Here is a 15,914-nt window from a genome sequence, read left to right on the forward strand (position 1 = left end):
AAGAAAAGAAAGAAAGAAAGAAAGAAAGAAAGAAAGAAAGAAAGAAGAAAGAAAGAAAGAAAGCAAGCAAGCAAGCAAGCAGAGGTGAAATCAGAATTTGGGTCTAATTCCAGGACTATTAAATACTATCAATTTAATCACTTAAAAAAATACTATAATCACTGAAAAAAACAAAACAGATGTTGACTTCCTAGTAGTGGAAAGTCCTTTCAGCCGTTTACAGTCTGCTCGGTCTACTCAAAACCACAGCCCTAAATTCTCGTGGACCCCGTCCTGTTTTATAATCTATTTCAGATTCCTACACTGTTTTTAGATACTGATGAACTGATAAGGAGCCTAGAATCAGGGCTGGAAGACCTGGTTCCAAGCCCAGAGTCACTGAAGAACGCTGTGACTGCAGCCCATTAGAGAAAAGGCCTTTGTAAGCTGCTCCAGATCCAAATGACGGTTGGAGTGCCTTTGACAAACTGCTCTGATTGAAAAGCACACTCTCCTTTTCCCCAGTCAGGGTCCATTCTGGAGCCACTGCACAGCTAGCTCGGGGAAGGCAGGGTTCTCAGGGCTGGACCCTGAGCTTGTTTCCACATACCCTTTTTGTGCCTGCTGGTGGGATGTGACAGAAAAGTGCAGCTTTTGCTTAATCTACTCTCCCCAACGTGTTCACTGTTTACAATTGATTTTCACATCCCAAGTTTGACCTCGGAATGTGAAGATGCCTGTGTGACTTATGTAAGGTTATAAGGTCACCAGTGGTAGTGACATAACCTGCGGCTGCCTAGTGCCATGCTCTTTCCTGCACTGCTCGTCCTTGAGCGGCCAGTTGTGGATGTGGCCTTTGTGAAGTGACCGGACAGGCTCCACGTTTCCTTGGAAGACTTCCTGTGGCGAGTGTGAGGGTGGTGTTGCTTCTTTCCAGCAAAACAAAAGTGAAGGGGGCAGGGGTATGATGCTGTGTGCGCCACGTGCCTCCCAAGTGGAACTCTGATGAGAACAAGGCTGCATCTCCAAGGAGCTCCATCAGTTTTATCATCCTCGGGAGATGCACCAGCATCCTTGGCAGATGCAGTGGGCGGTGTGGACACCGAGGGACCAGTGCACTGAGTTGAGGTGCTCTGTGTCTCGGAAGCTGGGCTTCCTCATGAAAAAGGAATGTATGCAAGTTTGGGCTTGATAAAGTTGGGGTGGGATATGAGAAATAAATAGATCTCTAGCTTCTTGCCAGAGCTGGATTTCTAACATTCCGTTCTTAAAGAGCCACCCCGCAGAGGTGGTGTCGATTTGGGGAGCACTGCTTTATGCAGAATTTCAGCTTCAGAATGTGGGTGACCAATTGACAGGGTGAAGGACAGACGCTCAGAGAGCTGGTGCCCACCACCAGTGGTGCTTACGGCAGGGAACAGACCTGACGTGAGCCTTCACTCTCTGTTGTCTTCTGAGAAAGTGGCCAGAGTTTTCTTTCTGCTCTATCCTTTCTTCTGATTTTGAATGCCCGAAACCATTTTAATAAATGATCATGTTTTACCTTTCTCTTCCTCTCCTGGTGGCTGAGGGCCCTGAAAAAGAAATCTTGTTAAAAAATTAAGCCACCTGTATTTATGCAAGAGGCTCCCTGAGAAGCCAACAAGTGGCGGGCAGTTCTCAGCTGTCACAGTCTTTGTTACCGTCCCAGTCACTTGCTTTTATCCTCTTTCCCGTCTTCTGGTCATTTGCCTGCTCATTAGTTGCTTGAGCTTAGGGTGAGCAAGAAATGAGGTGGGATTTTAAACCTGTCAAGCTGAAGTCTGGTTAACAGCCCGGTGGCGGTACAGTGGGCAGAGAAGGTAGAATAAATCCTGTGATTTGGCTGGAACAGTGGCTGCAGTCTAGTAAGGACTGCGGTCAGGGTCCAAAACCCTAACTGGACAGCCTTTCCATGACACGACCTCTATCTGCCAAGGTTCAAAGTGCCTGCGACAAACCCAGACCCAGCTGGAGCACATGTGTTAAAGACCGTTTAAGGCAAATTTGCTGTTAAGTCTTTTCTAAGTTATAAATCCCCTCGGGGTGTAAGGTTTGTCTTTAATCTCTGTTATTCTCAAGGTCAACCATGGTCCTGATGTGAAGTGGAATCTCGTTAAATATTTGGTTAATTAAATGAATAGCTTTTGTCCTCTTCAGTTAAAGGTTTTAAAACCATGTGTCCAGATGTCACAAGTATCTGCAGAACTAGAAATGCTCCTGTTCTCAGTCAGGTTGTTGAGCTGATGTCCTGTTGATGGTGTGGTTTTGCTGGCACGTCTGAGGCTGTGTCCTCGGCCCCTCCCAGGTACCATGGACACACCAACACTGCCCAGGGCAGCCAACAAGCGGCACTTAGGTAATTTTTTTTCCTTCTTTGATTTTTGTGTCTGATACTGAAAAGGTAGTTACTGGGCACGTGCCTGCCCGTGACCCTAACAACCAGCTCTTCTTTGGATTATGTCACCCTCGAGGTTTTAGTCTTCAGCTGACTGGACAGCTCGGTGAAAAGTAACCTCGGTTTTTTGACATTACTTTGCATGTTGTTGGAAGAGCGCCCTGCTGAGCGAGGAACCGCACAGACTTTCAGACTAAAGCAGACCTGGGGCCAGGCGTCTGCTCTGTCACGGCCGCTGTGCGGCCTTAAGTTGCCTCAGTTTCCTCGTCTGTAAAAACGGAGCCAAGAATCATCTTTGCCCGGAGACACAAGAGGGGAGTGTTTTCTTTGAGGATTAGATGACATCGTCACATCAAGTCTGGGAAGGGACCGGGGGGCGCGCGGCGTGGCACGTGGCCAGCGCGGCGGAGCGCGCGGCGGGTGCGCAGCGCGGGAACGGCAGCGACTCGGCTCAGCCTCCTCCCTTCCCCGAAGCCCTGAACTGGGGTGGCGTTTGCCTCCGGCAGAACCTCCTCTCGTTCCTCTCTGCCTGCGCGGAGGGGGACGGGTGCCGCCTCCCGTCCGAGAGCTGGCACAGACGGGAAGTAGCCCCAGGCTGGCGGAGCCGGCGGGCGGCGTGACACCCGGGCGAGGCGCCGGGGCTTCTGCCCCTTCGCTGGCCCCGAGGCACAGACGGGAGTCTCGTCTGTGGCCGGCCGGGCACGTTCCGCTGGCGAGCACCCAGCGCCCGGCTCTCAGGCCGGACAGCGCCCCCTCCGGGCGCCCGCGTTCGCCCGAGGCTCCCCGTTGAGGCGCTGGTCGGCGCAGGCGCGGGAGGGAACGCAGCTGAGGGATGAGGCCGCGCGCAGACTCCGAAGGCTGCCCGTCCTCAAACACGCTCTCGTTGCAGGATGAAGACGCAAGGCTGAGCTCCGCGGACCAAGCGCGCGGCTCCCGGGGCCTGGCCAGGCCCCCCCCGCCAGCGCAGCACCAGGAGCGCCCCGCATCCCGTCTGCGGCTCAGGGGAGAGCAGGAGACAGCCCCTCCCCCGCCCCGCCCCGCCCCGCCCCCCGCGCCCCCGGAAGCTCCCCCAAAGCCCTGTGTGTGCTTGCGATGAGGGTCTCCTGGGAAGTGGGGCGACGGTGGCTGAACGAGTGCCCTGCACACGACGGAAGGAGCTCAAAGTCCTATGAATCCAAGTAAGAAAGTTCACGCGGTGGGAGGTACGGCTCAGCGGTGGAGCGCGTGCTTAGCACGCACGAGGTCGTGGGTTGGATCCCCAGCACCTCCGTTAAACTAGCTAACTAACTAACTAAATAAATAAACCAATTAGCCCCCTCAAAAAAAAAGAAGAAAACCAAAAAACAAAACCAAAAAAAGGTTCACATAGCAGGGTTTTCCTTGGGTTCCCAGATTTGGGGCATGAGGCTGCCTGGGGCGGGAGAGAGGTAATTCAAAGAAGCAAGCTGCAAAGATTAACCACTATGCATAGAAATAGATAAAAATCCAAATTTCTTATGTACAGCACAGGGAACTCTATTCAATATCTTGTAATAACCTTTAATGACAAAGAATATGAAAACAAATACATGTATGTGTGGGCATGACTGGGACATGATGCTGGACACCAGACATTGACACATTGTAACTGACTGTCCTTCAGTAAAATATACATATATATATATACACACATACTTACATATATATAAACCCCAGCCCCTGCAGAAAGGATTCTGCTAAACAGAAACAACGAGGAAGATTGTCCAGGAAAAGCCCGGGCAGTTGGGTGTTCGGCCTGCTGGGGAGCGGCTCCAGGAATACCGACAGCTCCAGCATTCCCAGTGCCCGTGGGGGTATTAGAAAGCCTCCTCCCAGCCGAGACTGCTCCCAGCAGCTGGAGCGGGAGCCCCCCCCCACCCCCGCCACCTCTGCTCCTGCTGTTGCCGGAGACCGTCAGAGAGGGCAGTTTAGGATGACGCAATGTCTTTTGGGTAAAGAGCTTTCTCTTTTCCAGACTGGACTGCCAAAGACCTTGAGGAGATTAAAGAAAGAAAGGCAAAGTGAGATGCTATGTCTGGGGCACAGCGTTGCTCGAACCTGGGGGCTGTGTGGTTGTGAAGGTGGAGCTGTTGGGTGTTCTGAAGTGCTGTTTATTCACCTTGGCACCCAGAGTTAGGGTGCTGAGCGGCAGAGTGGAAGCATGGTGACAGGACAAGGGTAGTGAGGGGAAGCAAGTCCCCCGTGAGGGAGCGCGTCTCCGAGAGTCGTGGAGAGTTTGTGTCCCCGAGGAGGGAAGCAGGAAGATTACCTCACGGCAAAACAGCCGTTAAAACATCACTGGGATCCGCAGGGGACCCAGGCTCACAGTCAACAGCGTCTACCTTCCTTTCGGTGAAAGTTAAAATCAGAATCAATACCCTGATGAAAAGCAGTAGCACACATTAGCGCACAATTCAGAGCACTGTTCTGGGGGGACTTAGCCGATGCTGCGGCTGAAAGAAAACAAGAAGGAAAAAGAGGAGCCCTTACCACGCTCGTCACAGAGGGAGATCTTGGGAAAATGCAGCTGGACGGGGGCTTGTTGGACGGAGGGTCTTCTCGGAGACACGCCGGAGGAGGTGGGACGTCTGTGAGCAGAAAACTTGTGGTGCGTCCTCCCGCCCTTCCTTCCTGCGGGTCCACGTGTGCGCCCATCCGTTTGAGGCTAGGACAGCACAGAGCGCTGGACTCCAGTCCACCCACACAGCCCCACCCACACTAAACGCGTTTCCAAGTGTGTACCAAAGAAAAAAGATTTAAAATATTTTTAGTAAATACTTATTAAGCACATATTACATCAGAGTCAGCTTTCCTGGGTACAGCTGTCGGCCGTGAATGGACCGAATGGACTGACAAAGCAATCGTTCTGTCAGCAGCCAGCGAGGACTAGCCAACTTGAAGTTATTCTGCTCATAGTGCTCCATGACCCTGCTCTGTATTTTTTGACTAAAATGTCATCATTTAAATTCACTAAATGATCAAGTATCATTTTAATTGTCTGTTTATCAAAGCCTGCAACGTGGCAGGCTCTGTGCTGGAGGAAAGGCGGTCCCTGTCTCACAGGGCTCTGAGGCAGTGGGGACGGAATTACTCACGACAGGCAATGAGTTGAGCTTGTGCAGGACACTGTGGGAGAAGCTTCCAGGGCGCCTAATCTGGCGGGGGGTGGGCGGGGCACAGCTTCAGCCGAGGGGCAGAGCTGATGGACAGAACCTGCCGATGATGGCCAGTCATGGTCGCATTCTGTGGAGGACACAGCCACCGTCAGATGGAACCACTACTTGGCAACCTGCTTCTTGCCCTGGAATGGCTTGAGGGGTCTGATTAAAATGCAGAGTCTGATGCAGCAGGTCTGGGGCAGGGCCCCAGAGTCTGCATTTCCAGTCAGCACCCATGTCTTATTCAGGCTCTGCAAACATGTCTCAGTTCAACAGACAAATGTTGGACCCGCCGACAGGCCTCACCTCGGGCACTCGTGCCCGGGGCAGTGTCACCCGTGTGCATGCATGCACAATGTCTGTCTTGTCTTCAGACACCTGTCACCATCTGGAATTACGTTTTACCTGTTTAGGTGTTTACTGTAGATCTTCTGACTCGAAGAGGGACAAAGAGATGGGCTGACATTTTAGGTTCAGCTTCAGGGAACCAAGCTGGAATCCCAAATCCACTGAAGATTGTTTCAGATCCTGCCCTAACGGAGGATGTGACACTCCAGAGCCTGGTCTGGGTTTGAGAACCGAAGATCACAGGGGAAATGTTAAAATCTGCTGCAGCTGCATTTTTTGCAGGGAGGGGGAGGTGATTAGGTTTATTTATTTAGAGAGTTATTTAAGTGTGGGACCTCGTGCATGCTAAGTGCTCACTCTAACCACTGAGGTACCCTGCCATGCTGCAGCTGCTTTGCGATGTAGAGAATGTTCCCTGGACCTGGGCTGGGCTGGGGTTTACCCCGACAGGGAGGGAAACAGGAGGATCAGAGCGAAGCGGGGCGTCTTCCTCCACGTCTAGAGAATTTTGAGGGTCAGGATTGAGACGTTGGAACTAAATTAAGTGAAAAGATGGTCTCAGCAGTGGGGAAAGAAAGTGAATATTTGAGACCTCTCGGAGATGGGAACTGATAGACGTGACCTGTGTCTGTGGGGGCACGAGGGGCTTCTCGGGCAGGAGTCCAGTAAGTCACACCATTCGTGCTGGCCCGGAGCCTCGGGGCTCGGGGCCGCGTGCCTATGGATGTGACGCGGCCTTCCTCCCGAGAATCACAGGCACCCTGGGCCTTGGCAGAGCCTGAGGCCTGACGTACTTCTGGTGCCCCCAGGAGATGCACCTCTGGATTGAAATGATGCTAAATTATAAGAATCCCAAAATGTTCTCCTGATGCTTTTTTAAATTAAACCTATTTTGGATATCATTGTAAACTCACATGCAGTTCTAAGAAATTAGAGACCCTATGAGTTTTTACAATTTCCTCCAATGAGAATAATCTAAGAAGCTCTAACACAGTTTCTCAACCAGGAGACTGACATTAATGCAGCCCTTGGGGCTGGTCGGGTTTCCTGAGTTTTCCTTGGTCCCACCGTGGGTGTCGGTGCAGCTCTATGCAGTTTTATCACATGTGGAGCTTTGTGCATCCAGCACCAGCGTCAGGACACAGAACAGTTGTATCAGCACAGGGATTCCTCCTGCTGCCGTCTGAAAACCGCGCTGTGGGTGGAAGGGGCTGGGGGGCCGTCGAGGGGAAGGGCGTGATCGCGAGGTCGGAGCCCACTCATGCCTTCCCGGGCGAGTTTGGGGCAGGCTGGGAAGTGGGGAGCATCCCTTCCGGGAAGAGCGGCTTTACTGCATCGAGTCTAATGTGTATTGATGACCGGCCGACGTGTCGGCAGCCCGTTCTCACGTGCTCCAGAAACGCCTGCTGACGGCAGCGAATTAGGCCGCTCGCGCCCCGCCGGCGTCCGCTGCCTGCCCTTAACCCTTTCCCCTTGGCCGTGGTGGCTGGTTTCAGCCTTCCTCGTGATGGCTGACACGATGTTCATTAACTCTCTGACTAGAACTGAGATTAAATTTTTTGGCCAAGGAAAACCCTAACGACAACCTGTGTTTATCTGTTTATACTTCATGTATCACCTTTATTTTCCAGGCTTGTTCTGAGCAGCAGACTTGGTCCTCATGGTCACCCGTCCCGTGTCCATTTTGCTGTAACCAGCAAAGCCGGGGGTCATGTGCTGTCAGCTCCAAGCTCTCAGGGCTGCTTAAAGGCTGACCGGCTAAGCCATGTGTCTTGAGTCTGTTGACTGCATTATATTCCTACGTATCCTTGCCCCACACCTTGTGATGGCTACAAGTCAACTTGGAGAGAAATACTAAGGAGACCATGTCCTGCCCCAGTTTCCTAGCCATTTTGGTGACGAGGGAGATGTGGCCCCGCCTGTCTGCAGAGTATGTCTGGCTTGGAGAACATACATGAAATACCGAAAATCAACTGACTAGAGAATTCCACACTTGCAAAGGAGCAACAGCAATGCTGGTTAATATTTAACATAATAAGGGAGACAGCTTTCAAGCCTGTGGAGCTCTCTGGTTGTGACAGTTCATAAGAACATCCTGTCCATCTCCCTTGAAAATGGGAAGTTGGGGCTACTTTGTTACTTGATTTAGAACACAGCGTGTAATTGGAAGAGCTAATACTGTGTATTTTGAAAGTAGTCCGTAATTCACATTTCCTGCTCGCTCCCACTGAGCATTTCCCCAGCAGGAGGATTGAGCTCATCAGATTTGCTCTGCTGGCTTTACGTGGTTTTCTCCTTCTCCTCTAAACGCAGGCAAATCGTGTTTATTCATTAACGTTCTGAAGAAAAAAAAATTTTAAATAAAGCAATTAAACCAAAATTTACTATAAGGTTACACTTTATATAATCCTTAATTAACTACATATGGATTATTCACTATGTGCTGGAGAAAATAACCCTGAGAAGACAGAAGACAGGTTTTCAGTCCTCGGGAATGAAAACCCTTGTCAGAGACAGGACAAACATTACCTTAAAGACACAGACGTGAGACAAACTATCCCGCAAAACACAAAAAGGATGTCCGTTGCCTGAGCTGGCCAGAGCGTAGAGAATTCCAGGTCTGTAGACTCTTTTTATGGTTGCAGTGGAAAGTGTTTCACAGCTTGCTTGACTTTGATAAAAATTTAAATTAGCATTGGCTTTCGAAATATTGATTAGATATCACGCAGAAACATCATTTAATTATAATGGGGTTCACATTCAAACTTCTGCTGCTCAAAAGCTGCAGACATAAACTCCTCACCCATTTGTGTCAAGATAAGAATTGTTTCCAAAGATGTGAGTTCCAGCTTCAACCCCAGTTTGGTTGTAGTGTGGTAGGATTAGCGACATTTTTGAATAATTCTCAATTGAAAAGAAGCTAAGTTCTCATATTTCTCAGAGAACGACTCAGTTATTAATAAACCCTCACTCCAAGGTTTGTATGAAGCAGAGAAGCCAGCACCCTTTCCACAAATAACTTTATCTAAGTGTTAGAAGAGCACAATCTGTTTTCTGATATTTTAAAAGTTACTCATTCCTTCAGTTCATTTAAGCTTGACAGCCTAGAGGCATAAATCTTTTATCTCTAATCCCCAAGATACCCAACCCCAATAAATAATAACTTTGGACTTCTGTTTCCTGCAGCTTTCTACAGATTTGCACTGGCGCTGGCCTCTGTGGAGTGCGTTCCTGGGGCGCTGCTCCATTCTGCGGAGCCCCATCACAGCCTTGCCTGAGGTTTGACGGTCCGCCGGCCACGTCGGCTGTGTACTTCTGACACAGCAAGATGTGCTGTCAGCCTCTGGGTGAAACTGTTAGGTTAGTGCTAGAGCTTATGTGCTTGCCCGTGCTGGGAATAAGATATGAACAAAAATCAGGGCTTCGTGTGCTTTTGCTTAGTATGTCTGCTTGGTCCGCTAATGAGTCAGATTTATATTATCTAGTGCTTTAAGTGGGAACTCTTGTTTTTCCAGCGCTTAGAGTGCTAATCCTGCCATTCAGTCGGAGGGAAATGCCCTTTCACTCGCGAGGAAGCAGCTATCGGATTGAGTCTACGAGTCAGGATGGGAGAAGTTTGCTGTGGGTTTTCGGCGACCCCCCAGGTGGAGTCATTTCCGTCTCTGGTTGTATTTGCGGCGTGGTGGAATGGAGACACGCCCGACAGGACATCGCATAGATGCTGGTGAGCGGTTAGCCGTCTGATGGGAGGTGCTGGTTCGCTGTCACCGGGTTACATGGTCTGGAAGCTCTGTCTCAGCAAGACTTGGAAGGCTGCCCAGCGCTCCCATGCGAATTATCGCTTCATCCTCTCCTGACTTCTTTTTTCTCTTTCTTTTTCTTTCCTTTTCTCCCTGCCTCCCTCCCTCCCTTCCTTCTTTCGTTTCTTTGTCAGGTCATCTTGGCTCCCTCTCTGTTGTGTTAATAAGATATTGGTTATGTTGGGCTCTGAAGAAAGGTCCTTCTTCCACTGGTTACTTGGTTCTGATTGGTGAAGAGTACAAATCCATCCCTGAGTTCTGCCAGATCTCCCTGCCGAGTGTCTCCGCATCTGTCAGCTGTACCGCCACCCCGACGCTGCCCGGCCTCGGGGGCTGCAGAACCTCGGGGACAGTCACCGCCTCCACAGGGCGCCTTCCAGGCTGGTCCCCGCCATGCACCAGGGTGAGACTGTCACCTATGCTCCCAGAGCTCTGCCATCGCTTCCACCTGCGGTTGGAAGAAAGGAAAGGCCTCACAGGCCAGGCGCGCAGGGTTGGCTGCTGAGTCCAGACGGGTGTGGGTTCATGAAGCCTCCTCCTCCGCCCCCCCGAGCTGCACTTACAGACCTATGCTCCTTCCCCCAAACTGTCTTCACCCTTGGTTATCAGTCCTCCGTCCTTGGAGGGTAAGCTGCTCAAGGTCAGAGACAGCCATTTTTGCTGGTCATTTTATTCCATGTATTTAGCGCAGGGCCCAGTGTACAAGAACCATCAAGAGACAACTGTCAGATGAGTCATCCCTGCCCCTTTGGTGGTAACTCAGACTCATTCTGATTTTTGTGTCAGGTCAACCTGCTACACCTCAACTTGTATATTACTTGCTAGTGATTTGCCGGTGACTGAAACGGCTGGAAAATGTGTGTAGATTGGAAGTACGATGACTGGTTGGGTTATAAACCAAGACACAAATACTAAAGCTTTTACTTACCTGTAGACTTCATTTTCTTCTCTCCCATTTACTCCTTTTTAAAAATTAATAATTGCTTATTCAACTGTCCTCAAAATCTATGATTTTCAGTAGAGATTCTGTCCCCTTACCTTAGTTTATTTTTCACACTGCGTGTGGTATGGGGTCCACCCCAGAAAGCTGCGTCCCAGTGCTTGGAACCACGCCCAGCGCCTAGAGGTCAATAGTCAGTATTAAATCAATAAACTTGTCATCTTTACCTAACTCCTCACATAGTTAACTTAAAAATTGTACCTCATGCGGGACGTGGGCACTTTTCTATGTTTATTGTGTAGTGTGAAATACATTGCCCATATAAAGTAATATATTATGAAGTATCATGAAAGTATAACCTATAAACCCATCCATGCGATTCGAGGGATGGGCCACTGACATTAAAGTCACCGAAACCCCTGATTCCATTCCTCTGCCCCACCCCCATCGTGATGTTAGCACCTCCTTGCAGCGATATTTTTTTTAAAACCTTGCCAGGCTTTTCTTTATAATTTTATCCAGATGTTTCTAAACAATATATTATCCAATTTCATGCTTTGAAATTTGTAGAGATGATATCATGCTGCAAGTGTTCTTTGGCTACTTGCTTTTTAAGAGTCATTCATGTTAACGTTTTGTATCAGTCAGTATTCTGGCTGAAAACAAAATGTATTCATTGGATTTAAACAAGGAGAGTGTAATGAATGTGCTACTTGCTGCCAGAGGGCAAGGTTAAGAGGATAAACAGCGATTTGACAAAGGCAGCACAGCTCATTGCCTAAGTGCAGACCCAGCCAGGCTGCTGGTGCTCAAATCTTGGCCATGTTCCTTACCTGCCGTTGACCACGATGCACATCACGCACGGCACAGGCTCCAGTGTGGCTCTGGGTGCTCGCGTGGAAGGTGGAGATGTGCTCATCTTTGCCTCACAGTGCTGCCGTGAGAATTCCGGGGGCTGCTCTGTACATGCTCGGTGTCTAGTGTGCACTGTCCGAGTATTTGCTGTCCTGTTGTTGACACCTTCATCATCGTCATTGTCATCATCTTCTTCAATAAGATGAATGTTTCAATCTCTGCTGTGTGTACAATGTTTCTTAGATTTATACCTAGCTGAGTAGTTCATAGTTTTGGTACTATTTAAGATGATACTGTTAAAAATCTGTTTATATAATAATTGTTTATTGCTAGCATATAATAATACAGTTGATTTTTGTACATATCCCATGACTTTGCTGGCAAAGTCAATTATGTTAGCAATTTCAGTTATGAGCTCTAGGGACTTTCTTGCAGATTCTTTGGGGCTTTCCACCTGTGTCTTGTTTCCTTTTTGAAATCTGTGGGTCTTTTGTTTGTTTCTGTTGCAGTTTTACACTGGTTAGGACTCCCAGTACGATGTGGAATCAGAATGGGAGCGCTGACATCTTTGTCATGTTCTTGATTTTCTGACGTTAATTGTAGGATTTTGTCGAAGCCCTTGATGATGTTAAGGTTTTTCTCCCCAGTTCTTGGCTTACTGAAAGTGTTTGTCATGAATGGGTATAAATTTTGCAAAGTGCTTTTTCTCCATCAATGGGTTAATTTTCCTTCTTTAGTCTGCTAGTATATTCAGTTATGTTGGTTTTTAAATGTTAGACCAATCTTGGATTCCCAATATAAACCCAGCTGAGTCACGATGTGTAATTTTTGTTAAATGTTGCTAAATTTGCTTTCCTAATGTTTCACTGAAGATTTCTGCATCTGTGTTCGCGAATATTTTTCTCAAGTTTTCTCATGATGTCTTTGGCAGGTCTTGGTATTAGAATAATGCTGACATCATGAATAGGTTGGAAGCTTTCATTTTCTTGTCTGATTTCTGGAAATAACTGTGTAGAATTTGTATTATTTCTTTCTTAAATATTTTGTACAGTTTACCAGTGACACCATCTAGTGAGAGTTTTTTTAAAATGTTTTTGGGTTTTTTTTTAAGTGAGAAAACTTTTAACTACAATTCCAATTTATATAATACATCTATTCAGATAATCTGATTTTCTTAAGTAATTTTGGTAGTTTATAACTTTGAAGGAACTTACCCATTTTGTCTAATCCATCTTAACCTATCCATTTAGTTGTCTGATTTCTGGGAGTGGGGTTGTTCTAATTCTCTTTTTGGTCTTGTGTCTTCAGTGTCTATAGTGACATTACCTCTCATTTTTGATGTTGTAATTTGTATCTTCTTTTTTCCTTGAACAGTCTGGCTAAAGTTCACCATTTTTATTCATATTTTCAAAGAACCAGAACTTGGTATCATTTTAAAATTATTTTTCTTTTTTTTCTATTTCATTAATTTATGCTACATTCTGGTGTTGTGTGTTTTTTTTTTTTTTTAACTCTTGCTTACTTTGACATATTTTATGCTTCTTTTCTAGATTCTTAAAATAGAAACTTTAATTATTGCTTTGAGGCTTTTCTTTCTAATATAATAACTTGTTGCTCCAGATCTTCCTCTAGGCGTGTCCTTAGCTGCGTCCCACAAACTTTTTTCTGAGATACTGCATTTCTTACTTTGTAAATTAGGCAAGAGATAGATCCAGTTTGGGAAGAGGGGGTCGTAACTTTCTGATCTACTAAGAAAATTAAAAATGAGAAATGTCACATGAGGTCTCCTGTGCTGTCGCTAGTGGTCTAGCTGGGACCGCAGCTCACATGATAGAGAAATTCACTCAAGAAATTTAGGGTGTGTCTTGGAGTAAACTTCCGTGTCGTCACTCCAAAACATTTTGCTGCCTATTCTTCCATGAGAACATGGGAGCCACAGCACAGTCTTGCCAGGAACTTGACTGTTTCTGATATTTTTCTGAGACATTCCTCAAAAAGATAAAGATCTGCTGTTGCTGTGTCCAAACCATTTGCAGCAACTTTTTAAGTGTAAACCCAATGGATTATTGTAACTGTAGAAAATAAGCTCTTCACATATGGTGAGTCTTTCTGACATATTCATAGATATGTTGTTCTTTCATTTTCATTTCTAGTTTTCATGCATTTAGGATATTTGATTATTTTCATGTAATGGATTTCCAATTTCTTTCTGTTATGATAATTGAAGTCAGCTTAAATTTATAATTTCAATGTTCATTTTACTTCAAGGTAAACCCTCTCAGTGAGAGGAAAGTCAGAGAACTTCGGGGCACGCTTCGCAGCTTCACAGTGCACTGACGTCACATGACGTGATGCTAGCCGTTCTAGCCTCCGGAAGTCAGAGTGATACGAGATGAAGAAGTATCTTTTTAGAAGTTTAAAGAGGACAATTAGAATTGCTGAAACAGCGCTGTTGGTGTCATGGCCTGGATGCTCACCTCCGTGTATGAAGACTGACGCACATATTCTGTGAAGCTCTGTTTTGGCCAGAGTGCCCCTCCCCTTTTGACTTTGTGTGATACAGTCTACTGTTCTTAAAACATAACAAGTGTTTATACACTTGTCATAAAAATATACTACTTTCATTTTATCAAGAACATTTCAGCATCCCTAGGAACTCAGTGAACGTTTCTGATTTGCTGGAGAAGCACCACAGACAGTACAATACGACCTTTCAAGACGGAGACCCGTCGCTGAGTGAGTGGAAAATAGCAATAAATCTGATATAACAGTAAAGCTCATTTTTTTGGTCATGAGACATGTAAAACTCTTTGTAGACTTGTCACTAGAGCTGTTTGGTATTTCAGAATACTAGTAAAAATGTAGAGACACGGTGCCTCCCAGTCCAAAGCATGAACAGTTTTATGTCCAGATAACATTTGCTAATTTCATTCTAATCTGTCTTCCTTTACAATTGACTCTCCTGAGTTGGGAGTGCAAGTTCTAAATCTCATGTTGGGCTTCGTGTTTTTACTAGATTTAAAGATGGCTTTGCAGTTGTCCTGCTGACAGGGCTTCACAGACACAATTATAAAAAGGCAGTCAGTTGGTTACATGACCAGGGAACGCAAAACAGGGCTTTGGTGCAGTTTAAAGCTGAGCATTCTGAAAAGAGCTCTCTAGAAATGACTCATAAATCGTCGCCAACAGGGCTCCAGTCAAATGATGACAAAAATCTTTTAAGTCCCAAGTATGTGCAAATGAATCCCAATTTGGCTTTGAATTATGCTTTTCCTTTTTTTTTTGACTCATTTTGAAAGTCAGCATAGTGTCATCATTGTTTCTTTCAGAAGTAGCAAATACATCTAAACTCAGACATATGGAATTATTGTGCTTCTGGTGGATGAATTAATCCTCCCAAAGCTTGAAAACTTAAAAGCCCAACTTCTGGCATATTTTCAGCTAGACTCTGAGGCATCAGACTAAGTGGGTCTTAATGCAAATGCATGGATATAAATCTAACAGAGAAAGCTATTTATGCATATTATAAATTATTGGTGAACAGTGCATGAAATGCAGTCTGAGTTGTCCATTGAAAAGCCAATTTCAGGGATTCAGAATGAAGTACTACGACTTGTTATGTGTTCATGGCGGAAGTGTTCCCTTTCCACGGGAAAAGAAACACGTGTTTCCCATATGCTGATCTAACCAGGTAGAAAATTACCTTGCAGACACACTGACAGGTGAGGATGGTTCCTGCAAGCATAATGGCACCACTGTTCAAGCACTGTGGACAGTTCTGTTTAGCCTCCTCCACGCTAGTCCTCCCATATAATTCTTCGCTAATCTAATATATTAAACAAATCATATTCAAGATAAGACTCATCTCCCCAACTCCTCAACCTTTCCCTCAGGTTAGAGCTCTCAGGGACAGGCTTGGACCCCCTTCGTTCCTCTCCCCTCACCTGTGCCTCCCAAGTCCTCTTGACTTTGCCTCCTACGTGATTTAAAATCGCTTCGGGTGGGTTTCTTCTGCAGTGCCCGAGTTCAGCCTGTCCTCCCCCTGTGCTTCGACCAATGCGCTAGGCTTCTTACATGTCCCCCGGCGTACAGATTCCCTTTCATTTTTTTATATATCCTTGCCACTGTGGTTAGGCCGTTAGCTTTCAAAAATATAAATCTAACCACGTCACGCTCTCGTTTAAAAAGGCGCCGGCACTTCCTACTGCATGCTGCCGAGTAAAGTCCACGCTGCGCGGGCTAGCTCCGTGGCCCCGGGCGCTTCCTGCCACACGTCCCGGGCATCTTCTCTGTAACTGTGGCTGGGCTCACGGTCTCTGCTCGCATTTCACCTCGGCTCCTCCCTGCCTGGCACTGTCCTGCTCATCTTGCAAGCTCAAACTTCAGTATCATCTCTTTTC

The 15,914-nt window shown here is 47.0% G+C and overlaps 1 long non-coding RNA gene across 1 annotated transcript; it reads left to right on the plus strand.

The window, feature by feature from the left end:
- The first annotated feature begins 3,221 nt into the window (after positions 1-3,221).
- LOC116661452 lies at positions 3,222-14,387 on the plus strand. Its single transcript, XR_004317310.1, has 4 exons — positions 3,222-3,573; positions 9,106-9,279; positions 9,435-9,643; positions 13,783-14,387. It is a non-coding gene; the product is annotated as an uncharacterized LOC116661452 (long non-coding RNA).
- Positions 14,388-15,914: the final 1,527 nt, after the last annotated feature.

This window comes from Camelus ferus, chromosome 35 (genome assembly GCF_009834535.1).
Source record: "Camelus ferus isolate YT-003-E chromosome 35, BCGSAC_Cfer_1.0, whole genome shotgun sequence".
Taxonomy (NCBI): Eukaryota; Metazoa; Chordata; class Mammalia; order Artiodactyla; family Camelidae; genus Camelus; species Camelus ferus.